The following is a 13268-nucleotide window of genomic DNA, read 5'->3' as shown; positions in this document are numbered from 1 at the left end:
AGGAAACAGCGTCTGTCGCCGTAGTTGCGGTTAAGTTCCAAACGGCTCCCCATAGGCTCTATGCACGACTGTCTTCCGGGTTCTCGTATACTGGCAGATCAACTTCCGGTATTCATTTGCCGGTCGTCAACAAGCAGATAACGTTAGGCATGGCTCTCTTTTACACTTGTTGTCTTCAAGATTAACCTCGTCTGACAGTGAACGATTTAGACCGACCGACGCATGGTTTGTACTGCTTCTTCTAACAAGCGGGAAAAAGGATTTTAAATGTACAACTCCAGCGACATTGACAAATATGAAGGTAAGTACGTTAGCAAACATTTCCTTAGAACCATGCAAGTAGGGTAGTTGTAAACTGGTTAGTGGTTGTTTTGCTAGACTAGACAAACACTACATCTAGCTTGACAGACCAGTATTAAGATTCATGTTTTAGTTAGCTTTGAAGCATACCATTACAATTTCATTTTTATGCATATTCTGCTTGCACAGTGCCAGGTTAGGCAAGCTTTAAGATAGTGTCAAATCCCATGTATTAATGATGTTCAAACAACAATAAATATATATATGTATGTGTGTTCAATTCCCAGGTGGAGTGGTCCGGGTTCTTTCTGTGTGAGGTTTGCATGTTCTCCCTGTATCTGCGTGGGTTTCCTCCGGCAGCTCCTGTTTCCTCCCACAGTCCATAGACGTGCAAGTGAGGTGAATTGGAGATACAAAATTGTTTGATATTAAAACTTGAACTGATGAATTTTGTGTAATGAGTAACTACCATTTCTGTCATGAATGTAACCAAAGTGTAAAACATGATGTTAAAATCCTAATACAACATAAAACAAACTAAACATATCTGACTGGATATATTAGCAATTTACCCTCAATCTTTTGATTAAGTGTAAAAAGTTTTGTTCACCAATATATGAATGAGTTATCTTTTATTCATTATCAAATGTTATATGTCAGACCATAATAAATTTCCTGTCAATTGATTAATTTGATGTTACAGTATTAACATGTCTTTCTCCAAAAACATATTTGTTGTAAATGCGAGGAGGAACTTTGATTTTTTTATTCTTATGTTTATTACAGCAGGTTATCAAGAATTAGTCATTACAGAATTTATCAGTGTCAAGCTGGCAGCAATGGGGTATCAAATATATATGCTGTTCAGTTCAAAACCTTGTATCATGTTACAAAAGAGAAAAAAAAAACGTCCATTTGAAGTTAAATGTAAAAAGATTTTATTTCAAGTCTTTTTAACGCCATTCAAGTGGTCTATTCATTGTGAAATGAATGTTAAACAACTGCCAGATTCACAAAACGTAAGAAACAGCAAAAACTGTTTTACACACTCAATATAGAAGCACTTTGTAGTTCTACAATTACTGACTGTAGTCCATCTGTTTCTCTACATGCTTTGTTAGCCCCTTTTCATGCTGTTCTTCAATGACTCTCCCAGGACCCCCACAGAGCAGGTATTATTTAGGTGGTGGATGATTCTCAGCACTGCAGTGACACGGACATGGTGCTGGTGTGTTAGTGTGTGTTGTGGTATGAGTGGATCAGACACAGCAGCGCTGCTGCAGTTTTTAAACACCTCACTGTCACTGCTGGACTGAGAATCGTCCACCAACCAATAACATCCAGCCAACAGCGCCTCATGGGCAGCGTCCTGTGACCACTGATGAAGGTCTAGAAGATGACCAATTGAAACAGCAGCAATAGATGAGTGATCGTCTCTGACTTTATGCCTACAAGGTGGACCAACAAGGTAGGAGTGTTTAATAGAGTGGACAGTGAGTGGACACGGTGTTTAAAAACTCCAGCAGCACTGCTGTGTCTGATCCACTCATACCAGCACAACACACACTAACACACCACCAGCATGTCATTGTCACTGCAGTGCTGAGAATCATCCACCACCTAAATAATACCTGCTCTGTGGGGGTCCTGGTCATCAAGAACAGAAAGGAGGCTAACAGTATAGAAAGAAACAAATTAACTACAGTTTGTAATTGTAGAACTAATAAAATAATCAGAGTGTAGACATAAGAGGTATGTTTACATAATGAAGAGGCTTTTGTTGGCTTTTTATGCTTTTGTTTAAAAACAGAGTATAAACTATAATATATATATTTACAATATTTAAATGTGCACGTTCTTTAAAAAATTACAGTCAAAAACGAATGTTTAGCTCCATCCCTTGACAAGTGGTCCAATCTCACGATACAGTAAACAGCTGATTTATGCTCTGATAGCGATCACTGTGTCAAACAACTTATTCTTTTTAACCCGTCGGATGCAGCGTTCAACATGAACCCTGAGAATGTACCGATCCACCCCGATCTTGTTTTTGAAAACACAAAACCTTCTTACTAATTTTAGAACTCAAACTCGTATATTCGCCGCTATACGACACGTTGTGATTAGAAATTTGCCGGTGTTTATAACAAACCGGAAGCTAGACTGCCCGACTAACGCTAAACGGAAACGCGTCACAGAGCTTGCGTGCATAGAGCCTATTGAGCAATGTAGTGCACTATCTAGTGTGTTGTTTTATAATGTAGTGCACCTTATTTTGGAAACAATTCACCATTCTCTCTCGGCGCAATGAAGTTTATGACAAAGTTACTGTATAACAAATTAATTTGAATGAAAAAATGGCTTTAACTCTACATATTGTGCACAGACAATATCAAAGAAATGCATTTAACTATTCTATACAATATATGCTCCACGAATTAGAAAAATAAATATTTGGGTGATTCTTCAATTGGGGGAACTTTTACGTCACTAAGTTATAAATTGGTGTTAAAAATACTTTATTACAAAACAAATATTTTAGGTATTAAAAAAGATCATTCATTGTATCACTAAAAAAAATTACATACCAAAATAATTATGATTTTCATTTTTTATGATGATTTAAACATCAATATTTTGCTACTTTGGCCTTGTCCCCAACCCAGACTTTAAAACTTCTCTGCTCTAATAAAATGCAAAAAAGTTATCAATTCATTATAAAAATCACAATATGAGTTTTATAATAACTTAAAAAGAAACAAAATGTTTTTTTTTTTCATATTTGTACAACCTGTGCATATTTTTGAGCAATATATTACTGTCCCCAGCATTATCATCATTACCGCAACAGTGTATGGTTTCTGTAGGGAATCATTTGAAGGTAACACTTGTTTATGTTGTAACCATGGAAACAAAGACTCGCAAGGAAGCACATGCCAGCCATGAGAGAAGATTAACATTTTAATGTATGGAAATGTGAGTAATTTAATCATGTATTCCTCCTGATCATAGAATATATTTATTCAGCGTCATTACCATTTACATCAATATGGCAGTACTTTACCAAAAAAAAAGAAATTTACACATTATTTATATGTATTTAAAGTGCATTTTGTACTAGCTGTTGACTAGCTTTAGCAAATCCATGGCCTATCTAGTTTTTTTTCCGCAACATGTCATTACCAACACATAATGACATTTTGCTATGCCACTTTGCAAATAAATATGAAATATTAAAATTCTATATAAGCTCAATTCTAGCCATCATTAAGTCTTTGCTCTAGCATTATCTTGACATAATTAAAATTAAATTATTCCTAATTTTATTTTTCAAACGTTAAGATGGTCAAAAGAGCCCGCAATTGAAGAATCACCCATTTATTGTTTGTTTGTTTGTTTGTTTATTAGGATTTTATTAGGATTTTAACGTCATGTTTTACACTTTGGTTACATTCATGACAGAAACGGTAGTTACTCGTTACACAAGGTTCATCAGTTTACACAAGGTTATATCGAACACAGTCATGGACAATTTAGTGTCTCCAATTCACCTCACTTGCATGTCTTTGGACTGTGGGAGGAAACCGGAGAAAACGGACACAAGTGGTGTAGGAGCTGGAGCAGTCATGCTGCAAGAAGACGAAAAGGGGATCAACCATCCAGTATGTTATTATTCCCGTAAGTTTAACAAATGTCAGGTTAAGTATTCCACAATAGAACGGGAAGCGTTCGCCTCAGGGGCGTAGCACCAAATTCTGGGCCCTATGCACAAGCAGTGCCCATGGGCCCCCCTCACCCCAGTCCAGACTCCTTCTAGACTCCTCAAGGGCCCTCCCCCGACTTCGGGCCCTGGTAACTCGGTCCCACTTTTCACCCCACTACGACGCCCCTGGTTGGCCTTACTGCTGGCTCTCCAGCATTTTGAAGTTTATGTGGGGTCAAGTCCTTTACCTGTAGTTGTTTATACAGACCACAACCCTCTGGTATTTCTCTCCAGGATGTACAAAGACTTATGAGATGGTTTCTCATTCTGCAAGAGTACAACCTGGAGGTAAAACATAAAAAGGGTGTAGAGAATAAAATAGCTGATACCCTGTCTAGAATGTAATTGACAGAATGCCTTCTGTCCTCTTTGAGTGGGGGTGTGTTACGTGAAAAGGCACGTATTATCATTATTATTATTATTTGTGTGTATATATGCTGCTATCTTACTGTTTTGTTTTGCTGCTGAGACTTTTATTGCAGCATGTGGTTCTCCGTTGACAACAACAGGGCAGTTGTAGCCTAGTGGTTAAGGTACTGGACTAGTAATCAGATGGTCGCTGGTTCAAGCACCACCACTGCCAGGTTGCTGCTGTTGGGCCCTTGAGCAAGGCCCTTAACCCTCAATTGCTCAGACTGTATACTGTCACAGTAGTGTAGGTCGCTTTGGATTTAAGCGTCTGCTAAATGCCGTAAATGTAAATGGTTCAGCAGGTAAGACTAAAACATGGGCGGAGGCAGACCCCTGGTATAAAGACAAAGCAGAAGACGACGCCCTGGCTAGCAATTTAGCAATCTAGCATGTTGGGCTAGTTGGTTTGGTGGGACTTGCTGGTGTTTGGCTCAGTGGCACATGCTTTGAATTCTGAGATTTGTCTCTTTGTGTATAGTCCTTGTGACCAATTGTTACAGTTTGTGTATTGGGGCCTGGGCAGGTAAAAATGGGCACGCTCATACATTTCCATCATGTAGCAAACCTGTGTATAGACACACTAGGGGTGTGTTCGAAAACCTAGGGAGCTGCCTTGCTGTCTTACTGTCTACATAGGCAGCTGACTTAGTAGAGAGGATTCCATATTTCTTTTAGTTTTTCATGCTCTTAATAATTCTTTTTATAGAGTGGTGTACATTCTAAATTGTAGTGTATATTTTACTATATTTTCTTTTAGTTTTCATGTTTTAATTGCTTATCTCTCTTGTTTTAATTTCGTATTTCCCAAATTGTAGGGTATATTTTACAATATTTTCTTTAATTTTTCATGTTCTTAATTTTTTATCTCTCGTTTGAATTTCATGCTCTCTTAATTGTAACTAAATGTTTGCAAAAAGTCTTTCTGAGGTTCTAGATCTCAGGAATGTTTTAATGCTTTTAATTAACTTTTTTTCCTTATGTAAAGCACTTTGAATTGCCACTGTGTATGAAAGGTGCTATACAAATAAACTTGCCTTGCCTTGCCTAATAAGTCAGTGACTTATAAGTCAGGTTATTCGAACGCACTACTTAGACAGCAATTCCATCGGGTTTAGCATTTCGCGTTTAGCATTTAGCATCTCGCCATTAAAACCAATAAACTGAGGTAGCACAGCACGCTAACGTCAATAACATCTCCCTTCATGTACCGATAACGGTTAAATTTCCTGACAAGCCCGAACTTGCAAATAAAAACACTTGGTACAAGTTTATACAAGTTAAAAATCAGTAATATTTTATTTACGTTTGAAAATAACTCTTTATTCGTTTCTCCGCCCCGTCAGCCATGAATGCTGGGATTGTCTTGATCACTAAGGCAGCGTTCGATGCTCACTCGTTCTTGAGCCAAAATAACATTGAAACAATAAGATGCCTCAGAAGTGTGGATTTTAAGGCATCTAGGATTTCGAACAGCCTCCTTCTCGGGAGCGTGCACAGGATGATGTAAAATGCTGCCTATGTAGACAGCACACTAGCTTTTCGAACACACCCTAGGTAAGAAGCGTGTGCCATCCATTGTATTTATGTGTGGTAGGAAGGTTTAGTGTAGTTAGTTCTTTTGTTAAGCATTTTGTTTGTAGTTCACAGAATTGTGTGAAATTGAGAATAGGAAGTATGGGTTTTGTTTTATTATTTTCTTTCCTTTAGCACCGCTTTCTTCCAGGCTAGGGATGTCCCGATCACGTTTTTTTGTTCTCGATCCCGATCCCAATCATTTATTTTGATCCCGATCCCAAACCGATACTTGTATTTTCTAGATATTGTCTAGATAAGAACTAGATAATACTGTTCACACAGTGCACACTTCAAGTACATTACAGTTATTCAAATTAATCCAATGTATATGTTTAACAACTGAATAGCTCTGCAGTGCTGTAGGAAAAAAAAATGCCTGCATCCAATGCCTGTTCTTTTATTTTTACAAAATAAAAGTAAACAAACCTAGTGCAGCATTGTAGTAGTAAAACTACAACACTCAAAATGAAGTGAAGGTTCTTTTTGAGGAAAATCAGCATCTCTGCCGTGTTAGCGGACAGCCGGTTCCTCTTCTCATCATATACTAATAAACTCGCTGTATTCAACTGAGTGTTTACTTTTTAGGTGCCGTATCAAATTGGTAGTAATTGTAGATCCTTTGGTTAAATGACATCTGGTTTGTTTCTTATCTTTGAGATCGGATAGGGACATCCCTAGTCCAGGCCCTTTTGTTTTCCGTTGATGTACATTTTTTTTGTACATTGTAAATGTAACCCACTGTATGTGTACCAGCCAATGTAAACTCAGGCTTCACCTACTGCATCTAGTTTGTGTCCCCAGTCTACAGTTTTATTTCCTATTGCCTCACCTCTGTAACCACTACTGTTACTGACCCTACATCCCCTAGTATCCATATAGGGTGCGTAACACAGACGAAACCCACTTGGACACAGGGAGAACATGCAACGTGCTTCATGTTTTGTTATATTTAATTAATTAGCTGTTTAAAATAACATACTTATACTTAAAAGGTTCAACTACATTAACTCAAACTTGAGTTAATGACCCATTATCGAGTGGCTAAATTTGTCACACAAAGATCATTTCAGCTAAATCAATAGGATTATGTAGAGAAACACAAACAAAGATTCTTGAACTAGTATGAAGGCCTGACTGACTGAGGAACAGTGGATTCCATCTCCATGAACAGTTTGAAGGAACACCAGATTACTGTATGCTGTTTTATAAAATGTTTGAAAAGCTTAATAATATACATATAACAACTTGTAATCTCTCTCAAAACATTCTCAGAGCACAAGACTTTTGAAAATCTTGTGAAGTGATAGCAGGATCCCAAGGTTTTAAGTTTTGCCTGCAGGTACTCTTGTTTTTTTCAATACAAAAATGCATGTAGACTACAATACATTGTTGTGTATTGAAATGGGACTAATTCTATACTATAAGAGGAATTTTCCCATAAGGGTGTCAGGAGCTCGCTTTAGCCCAAACCGTTGCATTTCAGTAAATATTCACTAGCAGCAACCATCATGACAGCTTCGTTTCATTTAGCTTGTGGTTAAAAAAACCCTTAATGAAATACCTGGATTATGAATAGAAAAGAGATGTAATCTTGCCTGCAGAGAAGGATCACACCGACAGTCTCACACAGAGAAATGCGATTACACAGAAAAAAACCCACTCTTTTATACTCCCATTGGTTTCCTTGTAAGACTGTTAACAGAGATTTCTTAGCTAAAACACATGAACTGATCTAAATCAGCTAGAACTGGGTTTTGGACATCATACAATGCAATTGACACACTTCTTATCATGTACACATCCAGTAACATTCTATTGTAGCAGTATTCTTAGAATATTGGAATATGACTATTGGCAATCATGCCCCAAGCATATCTACATATCCCAAGTAGTAATTGATTATACTATGTTAATACTTCCATTGTAAATTAACATTTTTCTCTCACAAGCTGTTCCAAACTTGCCAGGAGTATCACGTCTGGTCAAGTGAGAGAAGAAATTCTGAATATGAAATATTCAAAATATAAATATGAGTTAGCATCCACAGTACTTGCTTTACTGAATGTAAGATATTATTTTCTATTATTTTATTCATGCATTTTCTCCCAGTTTAGCATAGTCAATTTGTCTCTGCACAGGCGCCTCTCTATCTGCTGATTAGGATCCTTACGCAGCGTTTGAAGACACCACCCACATAGTCCGGTCATCCTGCTCTAGCAGAACCGTGTCTGCTCCAGGCACTGCCAGTTATGCTTGCTAGATGGCACCCAGCCAACCGGTGGCAACACAGAGTTTTGAACCGGTGTGCTAGTGGAATATCCCTATTTAGCCTGTACAAAACAATGAGGGATCTTTGGAAGGTCATAAACAGTGCCAGTGTAAGTGTTCAAAACACAACAACAGTAATTTCAGTAATTTGCTGGGGATTTGTACAGTTTTATAGGCTGGACTACCTGGAAGTGTTTGTGTTGATGACCGCTGGACTACAGTTTCTGAGATCAGTGCTTTCATGTGCTTTAAATAGTTTTGTGATGAGCTTTTGGTGACATGAGATTAGACCCTCTGGTTTAGGTACAGTTTACTTTAGTGCCTTAGGTGAACTCTGGTTTCCTTGAATGTTAATAGGAAAAATGTGTACATTTTAAAGGGTTTAATAATGTTTTATAGGCCTGGAAAATGAATCTCCTAGTTACATTAAGGTTCAGGTGATAGACCACTGCAGTAACACCCTCTTATAAAATTTCTTGATTTTAAGAAAGAATAATTATAATAATTTTGACCACAGTGGTTAAAATAACTGAATAGTTTTCAGGTCCAGAGAAAGAAGTGATTCCTTCACCATGCTTCACAGTTTAAAAAGACATTTTATTGTTTGTGTGTAGGCACTTTGTTTCTACTCTTGTCTCAGTTATCACCATGGAGAAGGTCAAAGAGCTTTCAGGACAAAAGAGGCAGACGACAGATGAGGTTGTTGACCTGTAGATAGTAGGGACACAAAATAATATACTGACAGTTAAACTGCCAACAAGCACAATCAAAGCACAATAAAAATGTGTTAAAAGTCTGCAAAATGTATTTATAGACACCCACTATAGATTGTTGTGGTGGCTCAATTATGTTTTAGGGCTGTTTCGATTCCTGCCAGGTATCAAGGTGCTTAAGCCCAAATCTGGTTGTTTCTGACATTGATGGTACACTGTGCTGAGGAATTTAGATGATCTGAACCTCAGCTAAAATTCTCTGGATCTGTTCTTGTAGCAGACCTGTGCTGTGGTGGTTAAAAAAAGATGTGAGATTCATTTCCATCATGTGTTAATGGGATATAAGGCTAATATTTATGTAACGGGTAAAATAGATGAAATGCAGCTTAAAAAACGTCTGCATTATTTAGTCGACTGACTCCTCAAGCTGATCCATAAAATATTGCTGATTCCATCATTCCTGTTGTGCTTTTTTGATGTTCATTCGCTCATTCTTTCAGATTACTCCGACAGTACATAAAAGCAAACAGTGGACAGTTTTGTTCATACACATTTGGTCATTGCTTAGTTCCTGATATGCTCACCCATGATCTGTTTATTTGAAGCATACAGGTGCCTATAGAATATAAAAGACAGATATAAGAAAATATTAAAGCAAAAAGTATGATTTTATTTACACACCAGTTAATAACTTATTGTTTTTAATGTAATTATGTTATCAAAATTTAACGATGATTAATTACAAGACATGTGATCTGGGCTATATGCTAATACAGTCTCTACTTAGGTCTATTCTTATCTGTTCTGACTAACCTGAACTTAGATCTTAAGGACGTCTGGAAACCAGTTGTGCTCCAGGATCATCTCAAGGCTTGGTCGTTTTTTTGGACCTTTCATGAAGCAGATTCTGATCAGATAACGGCAGGCTGTGTGTGCAGTAATCAGTTAATATAAATTTGTGATAGAAACTATTTAACACTATTTTAAAAAGGTATGTTAATGTGCAGTTTTTATGTGTGTACACGGGTCTTAATGTTAATGTTCTGTGTTTTCTTACCCTCAGACACACCAGGTTTAAAGATCAGGTGTCCAGCAGCAATCTCCCTTTTGTCACAAAATGGCATCTCTCCACACACTACAACAAACAGTAACACACCCAGACTCCAGACTGTCGCAGGGCAACCATGATACTTACCCTCCGTTATCCACTCAGGTGGGACGTATAACATGGTGCCTAAATAAAAGTGAAAGAAATGGTTAACACAGCTTTCCTATGCGATCGCTTTCATCTCTGTGTTTCATAACTTCTTACTTCTGAGGTACAATTACCTGCAAAACGTCTGTAGGGGGTCGACTTGAGCAGGTCCCCACAGCCAAAGTCTATAAGTTTGACCTCTAATCTGTCCAAATTCACTAGAATGTTCTCCTCCTTAATGTCACGATGAAGAACCCCGCGATCACGGCAGTGACGAGCCTCTTCTGCGGTATTCAAAGAGGTCCACGCAGGGGACGGGTCGCTCCAGGATGTGGAACCACTCTAGAAGCTCCAGGACATGTTCACAGCGAGGTGGCTCGGACACCATCAGCATTAACACCAGGATGACTGTTCTTCTCACCAGGCTAATGTTTAAGCAGACATGGTTAGCATGGGATTGGAAATAATAGTCAATGGCATTTTACATTTCAGTGCATCATGTCACAATATATTGTTACACTTGTAACCAATGCAATCTGTATCTGGAGCCTGACTCAGAGGTAAGGTGTGTTAGTTAATGTTAGCAGAGAAAAAGTTTATGGACACCTAGTTTTTAATTTTAATAGCAACCTATTCAAATATGGAAAAACATGACAACTGATATTATGGGAACATACTTTACAGCTCAGCCAACAGTAAGCAAAAAACTAAACAGAATCTTTTGATGTTTAACTACAAGTTTGATGAAAGGCAAAGTCATTGTGTAACTTAAAAGCAAAGCAGCTTCGTAATGATCAATAGTTCTTGTTTTGCACTGAGCAGAGCTGAGTAAATATTTCACCTCTTTTCCATCAGTCTTAGAAAGTCCTGCGAAGACAGAACCACAGCCTCCTCTCCCCAGAAGCTTTCCCACTCTGTACCGGCTATCAAAGCACTCTGTAAAACCGGGCATGTTTTTAATATGATATAATATAATATATGATTTAAGCAGTAGAAAATAGTTGTTCCATGAAAGGTGTGAGGCTGGACAGACCTTTAGAAGCAGAGCAGCTTCTCTGGACAGAGTGCTTTCCTGTAGTCTTGCTCCTATCACCAGCTGTTGTTTACACAAATGCCATTTATTCACTGTTAGTAAATGATATCTAACACATCAGATGTAGAACAATTGTATAGAGCTTCACACTTAGAGATAATAATAAGGGGTTATGGTCAGAACCCAAACTTTTTTCAGTCCTTATGTTGAGCTGCATGCTTGTGTTTTGTGGTGTGGATGCCAGTGTATTAGTCCTCATGTACAGACCTACTGAGATTCAGTGGGTTTATTATTTTTTGTATTCTGATAAGTTTGATTGTAATTATCATTATAGGCCCCCAAGTTTGGCCTTTGTTACCAACTAAAAGTCACCCTGATGTTTCATAAAATGCTAATATGGACACCTCTGAATTTTATCATTTGTATATTTATTGGCACATTAATAAAATGATTCCCCCCCCCCCCCCACATTTTTTTTAAATACCCTTGTTTGATTTCACAGTATTTATTACATTCTTTTATCTGTGCTGTTAGTAATGATGTTACAGCTCCAGATTTGCCCGGCTCTTAGCACATGGACTTTTGTTTATTATTGATGTTCCACGTCTCTCTTGTCTCCGCCCCTGCCTCTTGATTTGTCCTCACCTTCATCGTCATCACCTGTACCTTGTTGTATAATCATTGTCTTGTGTATAAGTTATCCATGATCCCCTGCTCAATGTAAGGGCTGTTGGTGTAAAATTAGGTTGAAGTTGGAGAGGAAAGCTTTAATCCCTTTTTATTGTAGTTTGCTTTAAATAACCTTGATGTCCATGTTTTATGTACTAGCCTGACCTTTGTAGTATCTTAGTCCCAGTCTCTGTCTTGTCCTTATCTTTGTGCTTCCCATAGTGCCTTGCCCTTAATGTTCTTGTTAGCAGATAGCTTAGGTTTAGCTTAGGGTTTATAATTTCTTGTGTAGTGCAGTTTAGGATTCATGTTAGTTTAGGGATTGATTCTGACCTCTCGCAAGTCTTATTTGGCATTTAGTGTTAGCATAGCTGTTAGCAAAGCATTCACCTTTAGCCTAGTCATCGGTGTTGATTGTGTAGCCCCCTGTTGTGTTCACATTGATTCTTGTTCTGTGCCTGTCTTGCCTTGTACTGTAAATCAAATTTGTATATACTATATAATCTTCTTTGGGCAAAAGATAAGAAGCACCCTAAACAGGTTAGCTCACACATACTGTACTGTATGTACTGCGTGTTATTGAAAGGAAATCCAAACCCACACTGGAGGACTATTGACAGGACCCCAGTTACTATGTTGATGTGCACCACCTACTAGGGCTATATATACATTAGTACTGAAAGATTACTGGGTGTGCTAGTGGTGCAGCAGTCTGATGTGCTACCACCCTGTCCTTTCACATACACAAAAACATATTTGCTTGATTATACAGTCACTTTTATATGGATGTAGGTATGTATCAGGTTTGATAATTATTACACACTTGGGTTTATTCTTCTGAATATCATCTGCTGCTTTGCTCACACAGCCAAAAATAGCACAACAGAAAAAACAACACAACATATAAAAGCACTTTTTAGTTCTACAATTACTGACTGTAATTCATTTGTTTTTGTACATACCTTTTTAGCCTACCTTTACCCTGTTCTTCAGTGGTCAGGACCCCCACAGGACCACCACAGAGCAGGTATTATTTGGGTGGAGGATCATTCTGCAGTGACACTGACATGGTGGTGGTGTGTTAGTGTGTGTGTGTGTGTGTGTGTGTGTGTATGACTCCCAGATCAAACCACCCAACAAGGCACAAAACCTTGGTGTTGTCCTGGATAACCAGCTGTCCCTCTGTTCTCATATAGCCAACATGACAAGATCGTGCCGGTTCCTCCTCTATAACATCAAGAGGATTCTGCCATTTCTCTTCTTGGAAGCTGCTCAGATTCTTGTCCAGTTACTTGTCATCTCTTGACTGGACTACTGCAACTCCCTCCTGGCAGGTGCTCC

General features: G+C 38.2%; 2 long non-coding RNA genes across 3 annotated transcripts; both read left to right on the top strand.

Annotated features, from left to right (window-relative positions):
- Positions 1–62: 62 nt before the first annotated feature.
- Positions 63–986, top strand: LOC134319898 (uncharacterized). The gene is made up of 2 exons (XR_010013578.1): positions 63–301; positions 588–986. It is a non-coding gene; the product is annotated as an uncharacterized LOC134319898 (long non-coding RNA).
- Positions 987–3800: 2814 nt separating this feature from the next.
- LOC134319897 (uncharacterized) lies at positions 3801–10711 on the top strand. Of its 2 annotated transcripts, XR_010013577.1 has the most exons (5): positions 3801–3978; positions 8188–8427; positions 8932–9016; positions 9854–9958; positions 10094–10711. It is a non-coding gene; the product is annotated as an uncharacterized LOC134319897 (long non-coding RNA). The 2 variants fall into 2 exon arrangements; XR_010013576.1 differs by lacking the exon at positions 8932–9016.
- Positions 10712–13268: the final 2557 nt, after the last annotated feature.

This window comes from Trichomycterus rosablanca, chromosome 9, assembly GCF_030014385.1.
Source record: "Trichomycterus rosablanca isolate fTriRos1 chromosome 9, fTriRos1.hap1, whole genome shotgun sequence".
Taxonomy (NCBI): domain Eukaryota; kingdom Metazoa; phylum Chordata; class Actinopteri; order Siluriformes; family Trichomycteridae; genus Trichomycterus; species Trichomycterus rosablanca.
The sequence above is the reverse complement of the archived record's forward strand: the minus strand, read 5'-3'. Positions and strand labels throughout refer to the sequence as shown.